Source organism: Corvus moneduloides, chromosome 4 (assembly GCF_009650955.1).
Source record: "Corvus moneduloides isolate bCorMon1 chromosome 4, bCorMon1.pri, whole genome shotgun sequence".
NCBI classification, from domain to species: domain Eukaryota; kingdom Metazoa; phylum Chordata; class Aves; order Passeriformes; family Corvidae; genus Corvus; species Corvus moneduloides.
The window spans coordinates 43186939-43201350 of record NC_045479.1 but is presented as its reverse complement, the minus strand read 5'-3'; the positions used below and the strand labels follow the sequence as shown (position 1 = coordinate 43201350).

Sequence of the window (14412 nt, the reverse complement as noted above, 5' to 3'; positions counted from 1 at the left end):
AAGATGTTAAGTATCAGTGTTTTGGTTTATACATAAATTCAGTTATCTCCATTCATTGATTCATGTTACAGTTCCTCCAAGCTTTTTATTGAAAGTTATGCCAAGATGGTGAAGTAGGAGTGACTCGTTCTGAAAAAATTATAATATTTTGATACAATACACAATCTAACTCTTCCATTTTCAGACTACTTCTCTACCACCTCTGTATAGAAATCTGTCTTAAGGGCAAATGTAGGTCACACAGGTTTCAGCTATACCAAATAAAAATGGGCAAGGATTCATTGTGCTGTCATCAACCACAGTGTTACAGGGGACAAATGAATAGCATTGAAACAGAAAGATGTCCAGAACTGGATAGTGTGTAGAGAGAAACAGATTTACTCAGCTGTACCAATGTGTCTTAATTACAAGGAACTAAAAGCTTTTAGTGCATTCCTGCCTTCATCATTTCCTGACAGCAGGAAAATTAAAGTACCTTCAGATTGCAAAGCAGTAGAAAACAATAATTTAATGCTATAGCTCCAGACCCCAGCAAGGTATAAGATTTTCCAGCTTCACCTCAATTGGTTCTGAGGACTTATGACACCGCAGTTGGTGATGAGAATTAATGTATCATATCAGAAAGTAATTCAAATTAAAAGTCAAACCATTAATTTAAAGTTAGTCATTGTTTTCTCTGTTCAGGAAGCAAAGCAAGGAACTACATAAATCAAAGAAGACTAAGCAAAGATGTAGCCTTTATTAACAATACAACTGAAAATGTCGTCCTTCTCAGGTTACTGGGAATATGAGTGAGTATGACAAAAAGAAAGATCAGTATTCTGGCTGTAGATATCTTGCCCAGTAAATTCCTTTTAAACAATTTCTATAACCTAATAGTAAACAGAGGACTGAAGTTATTGCCAGTTCTTGGATATTTGTACTGAAAAAGAAGTCTCCTAGCTAATGAAGGAAATCAGGTGTTGCTATAATGAGAGAACCAACAAGATGCTTCCTAATGGTGAGACTTGTTCAAACTGTCATTGAAATGTCACCTGCTGCTGAGTGAACAGGCTTGGCAGGCATGAATTAGAGACAGTAGCCATTGTAATCTGCCAGGGCTCTTCCTAATGGGATAATCATGCTTATATAGTGAACTACTAAGGAGAACTATTGAAAGTCTCCAAGTAACTGCCAAAGATGAGATTTCACCTTATGCTTCAGTGCATACAGTTTTCTAACTAGTAATGGAAAAAAATAAAAAGTACTTGAGAATCTGTTGAAATGCTGATAAATAGCAAGCAACAAATCAGTTGTTCACACAAAGGGAGACAAGGTCAGCAGGTAGGAAGGCCAGTGCACCTTAAGCTAAGTCTTTATTTTTACAGACTCAACAATTATTGGGGAAACAGGGAGAGTGCCCAAGACTGCAGGACTTCACTTCCTGGCACTGTTCCATTAGTTTCCAGGCACACTGAGAAGGACCCAGTTTGTGGTAGACACCAGTTGCCTTATCCTCCTGTCTCCACTTCACTAATTTCACCTTCTCTTCACTGGCCTTCTCTCGATATTCTTCTGCGATGACACTGTTTAACACTGCAGAGCAGAAGCTGTGACTCAATCAGAAAATTAATACTACAAGCGTTGAGTAGTAGAAAGTTTTGGAAGGAGAAAGGACCAGAACAACCTACTGTGAATGGAACCAAACAAATGGAAAAAGGACATCCCACATGGTGCCCAAACTTAAATGAGAAAACAAGTAAAGGGTGAAAGAAAAGAAAGTAATAATTCTCCTACTTTTGAAAATCAACCCCAGCAAACCTGCAAAAAAACTAGGAAAAGCCCTTGTTCCCTAAAATATAAATTATAAAATTCTTCACTTGAGTATATTTTACCTTTAAATTATAAAGCTCCACAATATTTCTCAGTTTCACAATGCTCATAAAATTCAAGAGTTGCAAAATTTAGGCCTGCTGAGTTGGGAAATGCCAGAGCCAGTCTCCTACTGGAAGTACATTTCAATACACTTATCCCCGTAATGATCCCGCTTAAGATACCTCTGAGGGGCTCCATCCTTCAGAGCGTTGTATCCTACTCTTGGCTCAAAGTGGACAAGCAACTAGGCAACCAGCTAATGAGTAAGTCAAGACTTAATCTCAAGTTCATTGTTTGCAGTTTTGTCTGTGAAATTTTCAGGGAGTCAGAAAGGTGCTTTGAAGATCTCATGGATCTCTGTGGGCCTCCGTGCAAGCCCAGACTTGTTCTTGATTAAGAGTCTAAATACTTGCAGGGATCACAACTATAAAAACATGGTCTCATTGATTTGCCTAAAATCACACTACAGTTCTAAGGCAATCAGCATTAAGTACTCTTCCTGTACCCTGTCTTGTCACTACTTATCTTCTAAGTTTAGTAGTGGTTCTGTGTGTTAGGGTTTGGAATCACCCTGATGATTCATCAGGCTTACCAGGAGCACTGAATGAAAGAAATATCCCACCAAAACAAAACACTGTAAGCACACAAAACAAAATACTCTCCTAATATATATGTATTTGGTTAAGGCTGCAAATAAACATAAACCCTATCAGTTCCTAATTTTTCAGCACTTGACTTTACTGTCTTAGTGATGAACATGCCTTCTGATTTAAAATAATAAACCAAACATCAAAGAATCACTAGACATACTCCTGATGTTCAAGAACATTGAAGAAATGATTGGCAACTCATCCATGACACAGCCTCTGCTCTTGGACATAATACACACTTCATAGAACATATCACTGACTTTTCATCCAGCATATTGATCTGCCCTACAGATTCAATTTATGCCAGTAGGTTTCACAGCTACTTGCTGGTAAATGGCACACTCAAAATGCAGTCCTGCTCTGGTGCCAAATGTCAAGTCACCTTTTCCATATTGAGTTACTAAAGCTTGACAGCAACACCACTGCAATTCTTTTACTTGTTTTTAACTTGAAAGGAAAATGCAGTTTTCTTCAGCCTTGTACTAGAAAATGGCCATGCACAGTTTACCGGTGATTTCCAGTGAAATTTAGGCTAAGACAAGTCTTTCGGATGGAAAGTTTCATTCCAAATGCCTAAACTGGTGAATGTTTGTGAAACTTAACTTCATACAATATTTCAAGACTATTTTGTGTCCCAATTAAAAATTGTATGCAGAAAAAATAATTTAGAACCAGAATTTTCATTTTATTCAATTATCAACAGTTTTTTTTCAGTGGGAAAGTGTGTTCTTCATGCAGATTTGTAGCAAAATCCAGAATTCCCACACTACTGTAGGTCAATAGAAACAAGTAAACCTCCTTCTAGCCAGTCCATAAAGAAACTGGCACATAGCAACATCCATTATAAATAATGAATGGACCAATTTCAAAGTGTAATATTACATCAATATTCACACTTTTTGAATATTGATGTAAATTGGTTTAAACTGACCAGATGCTCTGAAGATGGCATAGACAGGTGCAAATTATTTTTCTCCTGTTAGCAAATCCCATTAGTATTTAGAAGTGATGCACTATAAGGGCAGGCAGCTGTTTGTTCTCCTTAGGGTCTGCATAGAAGGCACCTCTAAAGCCCCCATGGAATTTCATAGGAGTGCTGAAAATGCAGGATAAGCTTGAAATCAGATCTTTAATCAACACTTTACCTTGAATGACTACACTTTTTACTATCCATTTCTCAGTACAGCAATGCTGTCACAGGATTATCCATGCTCTGTTCCCTTCCTGAGGCCTGTGATTACATCTACAAAAGAAACTAAAAGAGGCTGGGGCAAATTTCTAACCCTGAAGTTACATGTGCCACTATGCTCTAGTTCATATTCATCTGCTTAAACACTCTCCTTTCCAAAGGAGAGAGAAGAAAATCTACCAAATTTCTGAAATATTTCTACTTCATTCTAACTCCTGCCAGTTAGTCATTGTGCTAATAAAGAAATTATACATACAGTCACACACTAGTGCTTGATTCCACAAGGTAATTCTGTTTTATTTAGTGGTGCGAGCAAAGCCTCTAAGAACAGAGAAGACTTCCTCTTGAGGTCTTCTTAAATTACCTTTTCTGATTTGCATCTGCATACCCCTCCAATGGTCTTGTCCCCTTTCTTTGTGAATCAGTGAGTAGCTTTCCAAAACACACGTCTACTTTTTCCATGATTCTACAGATGACCCTACTTAAAATGCAATCTTCTTTCTAGGTGCATTTTAATCCTGACTGTAAACCCAGAATAAAAACCTAGTTGTAGTATGAGTAGTGATGCAATGTAGTTATGCTTTTTGCTAATTTTACAATATTCTTACAATAAAGTAAGGATTGCACTGTGTGTAGTGTATGTGGACAGCTGGAGTTTTAAACAGTTATATGTATGACATACATGGGCCAGGGAAAAGAATAACAGTGTGGGGTCTGCTAGAACAAGGAACAAGATCAGGATCAACAAAACAAAGTGATCTCTGGGTTTTTATACGCCTCCTGCTGTGTCTCCTATTGCCTGGTCACCTGGTCAGGCCACAGGTCCCCAGCCCCTTTGTTATGCAAAGGGTCAGGAGTTAATGGCCTCTTGTCTCGGGCTCCCAGAACTCAACCTGCAGCTCCCACTGCAGCTGCGCCCCGAGATACCTGCACTGAAGGCACCACTCACCAGAGAGAGTAATAAGGTCTGTTCTGAGCCTTCTCCAGCATAAAGAACCCCAGCTCCCTCAGCAATAAAAAATGTATTTTGTATATTAATTTCGAGGGCATTGTGCTGGTTTTAGCTGTGATAGAATGACTTTTCTTCACAGTAGCTGTGAACGGGGCTGTTTTGGACTTGCGCAGGAAAATGTGGATAACACAGATGCCTTTGTATTCCTGAGCAGTGCTTACACAGGGTCAAGGCCTTTCCTGCCTCTCACTCCACCACCGAGTGGGATGGGAGTGCACAAGAAGCTGGGAGGGGACAGATAGGACAGCTGACCCCAACAGACTGCAGGGATGTCCCACAACATGTGGTTTCATGCTCAGCATATGAAGCTGGGGAAAGAAGGAGGAAGGGTGGGATGTTCAGAGTGATGGCCTTTGTTTTTCCAACTAACAGTTATGCATGATGGACCCCTGCTTTCCTGATGAACGCTTGCCTGCTCATGGGAAGTGGCGGAAAAATTCCTTGTTTTGCTCTGCTTGTGTTCATGGCTTTTGCTTTACCTATTAAACTGTCTTTATCTCAACCCACAAGTTTTCTCACTTTTACTGTTCTAATTATCTCCCCCTTCTGAGCAGCTGCTGGTGCTTAGTTGCTCACTGGGGCTAAATCACCACAGTCAGTTTTAATCCTATTTTGTATACAGGGTTTGTTAGATATGTTCTTTTGATTCTTTTCCAAAAAAACATGAATACATCTTACAGAAAATGATCAATTAATCTTTTCTTCTTTTTACTTCCACATGTGCTTGTTCATGGCAAAATTATTTCTTTGCTTCCCCTTTGAAAACAAGGCTGTCCTTAGTCATTAATAAATGCATGCAACTTCTTTTTGCTTATAGAGGTCTGTATATTGTCTGAAGGCATGCATACAGTATATACACATGGAAATCAGCTTCCAACAATAATCTTACCATTTGCATCAGATTGCTAAGGCTTTTGAAGCTTTCCAATTTGCATGACTTAGTGGAAATAAGGCATAAATCAGTTCTTTGACTTTGTGTTGCTGTTCCAGAGTGTTATGGGAAGAGCAGCCTCTCTTCTGCATTCCAGACCAAAAAAGAAAAAAAAAAAAGCCAGTTCAGTAAATGAAAGAGAATATGACTGTATTTCCAAACCATTACAAATGCACAGGGTACATTCACCCTCCCACCTTGCTCAGTATGACTCTGATATTCAGACAAAATCAAATATGAACAGCTACTACCGCAGTAGACATTCAGCTTTGTAAATGCTCTATTTACGTGGCAAAGAAATGGGCCAGGCTTTACGGGAGTTTTACAGAGAAACAGAAATTTCCAGAACTGGCAGTGTAAATTGAAATAGCAGGAGGTAATGCTATGAGAATAAATATTGGAAAAGCAACTAGGAAACTGGATGCAGGCAACTAATTTTAAATCCTTTCTCCTCTGCAAATATAAAATCCTGTAGTCACCCATCTTTAATGTTCATAGGTTGAACCTTCCCGGTTACTTGATACAGATGCCATTGGAAATACACTGTGAAAAAACAGGTGATTCAGAAAGTAAATGTGAGAAATTATGTTAAATATTTTGAGATAGACACGTTTCTGGCAGGTCAGATGTCAATGCTAGTAACTGGCTTTACCCCAGTAATCTAGTGAAGTTTGAAGTTCCCAATCTCTCTAAAAGCTACGATCCCTCAGATCTTCTGAGATTCTTCTTTGAGGCACTACTACCACATCATTTCCTAGGCTGTGTGATCTGCTGCAGTGGGTTGAAGAGAATTAAAGGGAAGGAGGGTGAATGAGATCTTTTACACCATGCTACCTGCCATACTAAAGATGCTGCAATAGGCCACAGTGATGAAAGCACATTTTAGTTTCATATCCAACAGATTGCAAAGACTCATGTAACTATCATTGTTTTCAGAAGTATTCAACATCCCTATCCCAAAAATTACTTACTTCTGAATCTATGGACAGCAAGAATGTCGAGTAGGACTCCACTCACATGGGAAGAATCCTTTGCGAATCACTGGAATTTCTAATTGTAATGGCCTAATGGTTCTTCCATCATTCTTGTAAGTAAATTATTGATTGTAAATAAAATAAAATGCAAAATAAAAAATAAACTCCCCCTCCACAAATTTATAAACCTTCTGTTGCCCTGGAACCCAGTGTAATCATTCATAAGCAGTCATTACAAAGATGCATCTTACTATCTGAAAGTATTTCACTGAGATCTGCTAACACCACTCCCTCCTAATACATATCACATATGTTTTATACGGGGTGAGATCTCCCTTGGTGAAATCTTCCACCTGAGATCATTCCAACTGAGATGCAATCCCACATTAGAGAGTGAAATTCAGATATAAATACTGAATGTTCAAACCAACTTTAATTATAAAGAGAAAAAATGTGGAAAGAGAAGTTACACTTCAACAGCTGCTTCTATTTCTGCTTGAAGGCTTGGGGGAAAAAAATGCAAGTCAAAGGAAAAAAAATAAAGTGTTAAGAAAAAGCCTTATTCACTAGATGACAACTAAATGTTGCACACTACCCTTCTTGTGTTTAAGGAGAAGAGGATCGCAATTTTGTAAACTGATACAGTCATATGATCAGACATGCAGTAGAATAATATGATTGGAAAGATTAGATGATATAAACAGCAAATGAGGTAAACCATAGAAGAAATCACAGAAAAAATCCAAAACTTCTCTTCTTTGAAAATTCATCATTTATAAATATAGTAATAGCCTCCTACCCATAATAAGTAGGCAAAACAATGATGACGGAAGAGAGGAAGATTACAAGAATCAGAAAGAGTAAGAAGTGTGCTGAATGGAAGTTTTGCAACCAGAAGGAAGAAAAGTTCTTTAGATATGACAACATCCAGCCCCTCAGACAATCCAGAGTTACCCAGTGTAATAGCTTTTGTACAAAACTATAGTGTACACATTTCTAAACAAAGAGAGGTGCCTATACCAGTATGCCATAAGTGCTCAGTTAGACACAGCATGAATAGGAGCACTTCAGCAGTGACACTCAGGGACTGCATTCATGAGCCAGGAAAAGCTGAAGGCAAATTACAATTTGAAGGCATGCCCACTTGCTCCCTTGGCTCCAGCTCCATGATCCAAGCTGTGAGGAAGGATTGAAATTAAATAAAAGACCCACAAGCCAAAGGTACAAATGCTTCATTAGTTTTTCAGGCAAACCCAAGTCTCATACTAATCTCAAACACTTTCTGTGAGAGAAAGGATCTTGAACTGGCTAGGGAATTAAGAAGTACAATGATGTGGGTTTTTTTGAAGCCTGCACTTATTACCCACAAAAAGGGTGCATAATCAAGGTCAGTAAAGTAAAGTGCAGGGCTGAGAGAGTCAGTGCACCACAGGAAGTAGTACAACATTAAACAGAAATCTGCCATGAAGACAAACACCTACCAGAGATATCTAGCATTCTGAGTAACTGCATTAGCAGCCAGCTCTTCGAACGGATGGAATTTTCTTTTTCCCACCTACAGTGCCTTCCATAAATAACTTCCTCGTGATGTTAAAGCTGCCATGGAGCTGCACACTGGGAAGCTCTGCCAGAAGAAAGGATAAATTGAGATAATTCTGTACTCTTTTAGTATCATTGCTCTGTTTTAACACTCGCATTTGATATATGCCTTTTCCTTTTGACCTTCAGACTAGTCACATGGGTGTCAGGGCTCAGCAATGGATAGCTGCTCCCTCAGGGCTGAGAAGTCACAAGTGATATTGCTCCCAGTGGTTGCTCTGCTCTATATTAGGGTTGCTAATAGGGTCTTCAGACAGTCACGGACAAAGCAAGTGAGGAACTAGGGCTGGAGTCTGTATAGGGAATCCAGCCAGGAGACAAGGCCAGAAGAAGGTCTTAACACAGGCACTATTATGTCATACCTTAAATCCAGATTGCCAGCCCAAGCTTAAATCAGAGTCCCGGGCAGGGCGAGGGTGAAGGGCCCTAGCTGAGGTTGGATAGGGTATCTGAGACCTCTTAGTGCTCCCAGGGGCCTGACAGCACCTATAGAAGCTTAATAATAACTTGAGGAAACAAAGATTCGCACATTTGAATTTATTACAGCTTCAGACCAACCAGGGCAGGCACCAGATCTGTGGGGCAGTTTACTGTGCTCAGTCCCCTCATATCTTCAGAGTGCTTCTAGACCATATGTTCTTTCACAGCTTCTGCAGTGAGTCATGGGCTCAGCAATGGGCTCATATAACCTAAATGTAAACTAAAGATACGGAGTCACTAAATGGAAAGTCAGATTTTCCATTTAGCAATTTTCACCATCAGGAAAGTAGGAGTGGGATTGCACAGATGCTAGAACTGGAAAAAATAAGAGGGTATCTGTCTCTTCACAGGCTGTCTGTGGTACACCCTGCTTCTCCAGCCTGCAAGAAATAGGGAGGTGAAGTCTAAGCATTGACCTAAAAGAGGAGACAAGATCCAAATCCTAGGCTCATCAAGGAAAAATGGGAACAAATAAATGGATGATAGAGCAAATTGTGGTACAGATCTTGTAGAGAAGAAAACAGGATTGAAAAATATCCTAAGTGAAATAAACAAAACAAGGAGAAAAGGACTGGTGATTAGCAGGGCTTCAGGGAATGGAGCTGCTGAGCTGAGAAGAGTACATTTGGTAATGAAACAGAAGAAATAATTTAGGTGCTGTCAGATTAGGTTCATTAGAACTGGACCAAAAATTAAGGATTAGACTAAACAGTCAGAAACTGGGCAGCCTCCAGGGGAAAGTAATGTTCTTAGGTGTTAATGTCTCTAACTCTGTTAATGTCTCTGAGCAAGCACTGGCCCTGAAGGGATGGTGTGCGCCATTGATCACTCAGAGTTAGCATTTTCCCCAGTACATATCCAAGAAAGGATCTTGTCACAGACCAGCCACACCTGGGTTTCCCTGACAGAAAACCAGGCCATGCTAGAAGGGCAGAAGCTGCAGTGGACACAACAACTTTCTTTGGCCTTCACAGATCCAGGAATCAGCCCTGAACGTGCAGCTTTACTGCAGGTAATGAGACTTCTGTCCTGGACTAATTTCTAAGGCAAACCTCTGTTATTTATGAAGCAAGCTACAAATATTTTTCTAAGATCTGAAGAGGAAGAGGAAAGGTCTACATTTGTCCTTATGTCCATATTGGCTCTCCTTGTGTACAGACGTCAAACCAGTTTTACAAGAATGTTCCAGAGGTGCTGCCTCACAACACTAAGTTACACATTACTTGCCCTTCAACAACCCTTTACAAAGAGACAGTGCACACTACTATATATTTCCTCTGTGTCTTGTTGCTCAGAACCTCCTCTGATCCTTTTTGGTATCCAGCTTTTTCTTTTTTAGAAGACAGGCACACAGGATCCACCTCTTTCCTGTCTTCTCTTGATGAAGGCTCTGAAAATGTTTTCTATTCTTTACACAGTTGTTTTTGCTTACCTACCACATCCCCAGAATAAGGCAAAATTCCTCAAAGATTCCTATGTTTTTGCCCATATTCTTATGTTTTATTTGAGTTTCAATAACATACACATAAAACCAGTTCTATGTTGTTAAAAAAAATTATATATTGGGCCTAGCTTTATCCTCCCTCCATATATATGCATATATATCTATACAGCACTCCACACCCAATCTCTTACGGTATTTACAACAGCATACAGCAGCTAAAGAGTTTTGGCTAAAGAGTTTAATGATCTGATTTCTGATTTCACTTGAACAACACTGGAACAGGTGAAAGGATCAGATTCAAGGATACTACCCTGTAACTTAACCACAGACTTAGCTGACCTAATTTTGTGTTTAACATTTGTGTTTCTGGCACTACCAGATGTAGAAAATTGCAACCAGAAATCAACACAGGATGAAATCTGTTGTTCTTAAACACAGTATAATATGTGTCAGAAAGATCTTCAACGTTGTTATAAGGGCAAGATATTAATTACCATCACTATCTTTGGCAGTTTGATTTTATGTTGTGGCTTCTGCAGTGACAGATCATATCCTCTGAGAGAGGTCACACCTCGTGAAGAATTTTTTCTGAACAGGCTCACCCAGCTCCAGTATGGGACCTGAATGTCTTCCTACTTCATTTCTATCCCAAGCTTAAAACAAGCTTCCTGTTCCCACAAAGTCTTTTCCTCTTCCATCTCTGCTTGTAAATCATACAGCTGAAACTGAAAGTTTCTAAAATTCAGAAGCCTTTTTTAACTTATTTTTTGCAGTCATCTTTCAAAACTCATGAACTTTTTCTATCAAACCTGGTCTCCCTCAGGAAAAAAAAAGCAACATATATCCTTCCTTGCATGCAGTAAAACTAGACATCCTTTTTCTGCTTTTGCACACCACTGCTCAGTCAGTCCATGGTTTGGAAACCTATGCTCGAGTCTCAAGTGATCATTCTGCCTCTGTGCAAGTGTGCTCCCGAGGCCCTGCTTACAAGCATCAGGTGACAGCTTTGTCTGGCACTAACTGTGCTTGAATGTCAGGACAGTTGTCTTCTGCTGGAATTGTGTAAGAATGTCAAACTCTTTGTTTTGATGGTATCTATTCCCTGTTCTGAATTTTGCTTATTAAGAAAGGCCCTTAAGAAAGCAAGTGAATAGGCAAAAACTTTCCCCAAAAACATATCTTTTCACAAATTTTGTACATAATTTTATTTCTATAGGTCAAGGAATCACTTTCTATCATATTGACACATCCCACAAGACACTTCTTAATTATATGCTTACTTTATTATATGCTTTCTTTAGTCTTTTATTTGTTGTTGTACTTTAAATCTGCTACATGAACTGATTTCAGAACTTACCAGTGTCTAGTTATGTTCCTATATAATTTCATCCTACCTTATACTATCCTCTGTGTTATACCTTAATAACCTGAACAGCTTCAACTGTTTATATTATTTGGGATTGTACTTCAGGTACAGAGCTAAGTCCAAATGTAAGCCAGCAAAGCCACAGTTCTCCAAGCCAAACAAACTTCTTTTTAAAGAAAAAAAATTCTCAATAAATACAGAATATCAAACACATATATTTTTTGCCACAAAATCTCCTCTTCAATAGCTAGGGGATGATTTTTTTTTGCCATAGTTGGACAAATACTTTGTGACCATCTCCTCCCAGTGAAATCTAGCTACTGAACTCCTAGAATACTAAATGCCACCGATCTACCTAAATTAATATTGAGAGGTATTTTTTGAGCATGGCAGGACTATTTTTATTACTTGTGTTCCAGTCTCTTCTCTGTTTCATAATCTGCTGATACATTACCTCTTCTATTAATGATGTCTTGGAAATATATTTTTATATCTCTAAGGATTTTTGTCCTACAGTATAGGAGCTTTTTAAAGGAAACACAAAATCCAAAACAAAAACATGCCCCTCCCCCCCAATCACCCCAAAACCACAACCAAAACATACATACCTGATCTGCTGGCCTTGGTATTTCTTGTTCCCAAACAATTATGAAATATATCTTATCAAGATCTGATTTATCTTCACATCTAGAAAAAAATCACCCAAAGCAGGAATGATTCCCCAGGTTTTTGAATCTTTACATATTGATCAAGACCAGGGTTACTCTTCCCAGTTCTTACTGTGTCTAGAGACAGAACAATAGGCTGCTTTCCAGTATCTACGTGCGCTCGATATAATGCTCAGTTTTGGAGATGTAGCTCTCTTGAGTAGTCTCTGTCTGTAAATTTGTGTTTTATCCTGCTGATGCTCCTTCTGTGCAGAACAGGAGCATTCCACTACCTTTTAAATAGGCGGTGAGTTCCACTGAACTCTTGGGCATGGTGCTGTGTAGCACCAGGTGTTGGACTTGATGATCCTTGTTGGTCCCTTCCGACTCAGCTTATTCCATGATTCTGTGAGAATTTAAGCACATCTCAGCTGGCTCTCCAGTTGCCTATCATGCTTATCATGCCTATCAGGCCTTATCGTGCCTATCAGGCAGAATTAGAAACACGTCACTCACTCCCAGCTGTGTGTCTAAATAATCCATTACAGTCTGACTTTCTCTTCTCTTTTCTCTTTTATGTCCACAGGAATAACAAGAATGGCTGAATTTTAAGGAAAGGGTTGAAGAGCCTATTCACCCAGGAAATCTTAGAATCTGTTACAAAGTTCATACATTCTGTGTTTCATCTCATATGACCATCAATAATTAGTTCCTTAGATGGACCAAATACCAAGCGAATCTAAACATTGGACACTTCTTATTATTTCCTACTCCTATTTCCTATTTTTCTTACCTCCTGGAAACAGGAGGTAGGATATCTAGTTTAAGACTGGACCCTTCTCTGGGAAGGCTAAAATTTTCTGTGTTTGAAAGAGAAAACAAAACAAGAAATGAAAATTCAAAGTGTGTCTGAAGCGAAACTGATTCAGTAGTTTCAAGCATGTAACTCCTAGTTCTGCTGCATATCTTCTGCTAACTCTGCAGTTTTTAAGGCCCTATTTAAGATAAAAAATTAGCAGGAAAAAGTAATCTGACCCATATACATGTAAAAATCTTTCTCACACATTCATTCCATGTACAGTTGGGGTTAAAAAGCAATCAATAAAACAAACAAAAAAGCCAATAAGCCAGCACCATGATGCAGATGGGACATACAGTCTAAGATCAGGAAACAGGAGTTAGATAAACTTATCTACAATATCAGACCCTATCCTCAGTAAACTAGACCTTTTCTGCAGATGTGTTTCTCCCTCTGTTTGCTTAATATGGAATTTAAATTATTGCTTTATCACTACATCAGTATATACCGGAGCCTTTGCACAACAGGCTGTTTTTATTAGGAAGGCAGAAAACTGGATAGCAATTTTATCATTAAACACTATCTCAAAATCAATGTATAATCTAAATAAGGTTAAACAGACAAACAGAACTGACATCCATCAATTTTTTGAGTGGCCAGCTTTACAATCTTCAAAACATTCTCTTCAGTAATTATCAGTCTGATGCCTGGAATCTCTCAAGGAATTTTGAAAAAAAAAGTTATTTCAAACACTAAAAGATAAATAAAATTATTGTGGGCTGTCTTAGATGTTTAAGATGCCTGTTACTTATTTGATTTAGTTAAAATACAAGTAAAGTTACCTTGAAGAGCACTGCAGAAGAAAGAAGGACAGTAAGCTGCCCCTGAGTGGACAGAGATATTGAATCTAAAAGCTTTACATGTTAATAGTCAATTTTGGATAAAACCTATTTGTCTAATTCTTTTCATTTTCATGATGAAGTCTTGGTTTTTGCTCCACTACCACTTCTATTTCTGACATTGTCTCTTGCATCTCCGCTTCTGGCATTCCACATTTGCTTCAGCAGATCCCTGGAGACTAATTTACATTGTAGTTGTGAACATCCCTCTCAAGGAGGATTAGTTACTGCTAATGTATTAGACACTGCTAATCTTCTCTCTGCTGACCAGGGTAGGACCCAAGGGAATGGCTTGAAGCTGTGTTGGGTAGAAGGGTGGGGATGGGAGGGGCAGTTAGATTAGACATTAGAAAAAGGCCCTTTGCCCAGAGGGTGTTTGGGCACTCAAACAGGCTCCCCAGGGAAGAGGTGAGAGCACTGAGGCTGACAGAGTTCAAGAAACATATGGACAACACTGTCAGGCACATGGTGTGATTCTTAGGGTGGTCCTGTGCAGGGCCAGGAGCTCAAATTTAGTTATACTAGTGGGTACCTTCCAACCCAGGATATTCCATGATTCTATGAATGA

General features: G+C 39.0%; 1 long non-coding RNA gene across 3 annotated transcripts in view; it reads right to left on the bottom strand.

Annotated features, from left to right (window-relative positions):
• Nucleotides 1-12191, bottom strand: part of LOC116443162 — a 29200-nt gene extending 17009 nt beyond the window's left edge. Inside the window, exons 1-3 of one of the 3 annotated variants that reach the window (XR_004239764.1) lie at nucleotides 12108-12191; nucleotides 8092-8234; nucleotides 5595-5722 (exon numbers count right to left, since the gene is read on the bottom strand). This is a non-coding gene — a long non-coding RNA (uncharacterized LOC116443162). Of the gene's footprint in view, nucleotides 1-3435; nucleotides 3601-5594; nucleotides 5723-8091; nucleotides 8235-12107 lie in introns of all 3 variants that reach the window. The other 2 variants (XR_004239765.1, XR_004239763.1) reach the window with 2 other exon arrangements.
• Nucleotides 12192-14412: the final 2221 nt, after the last annotated feature.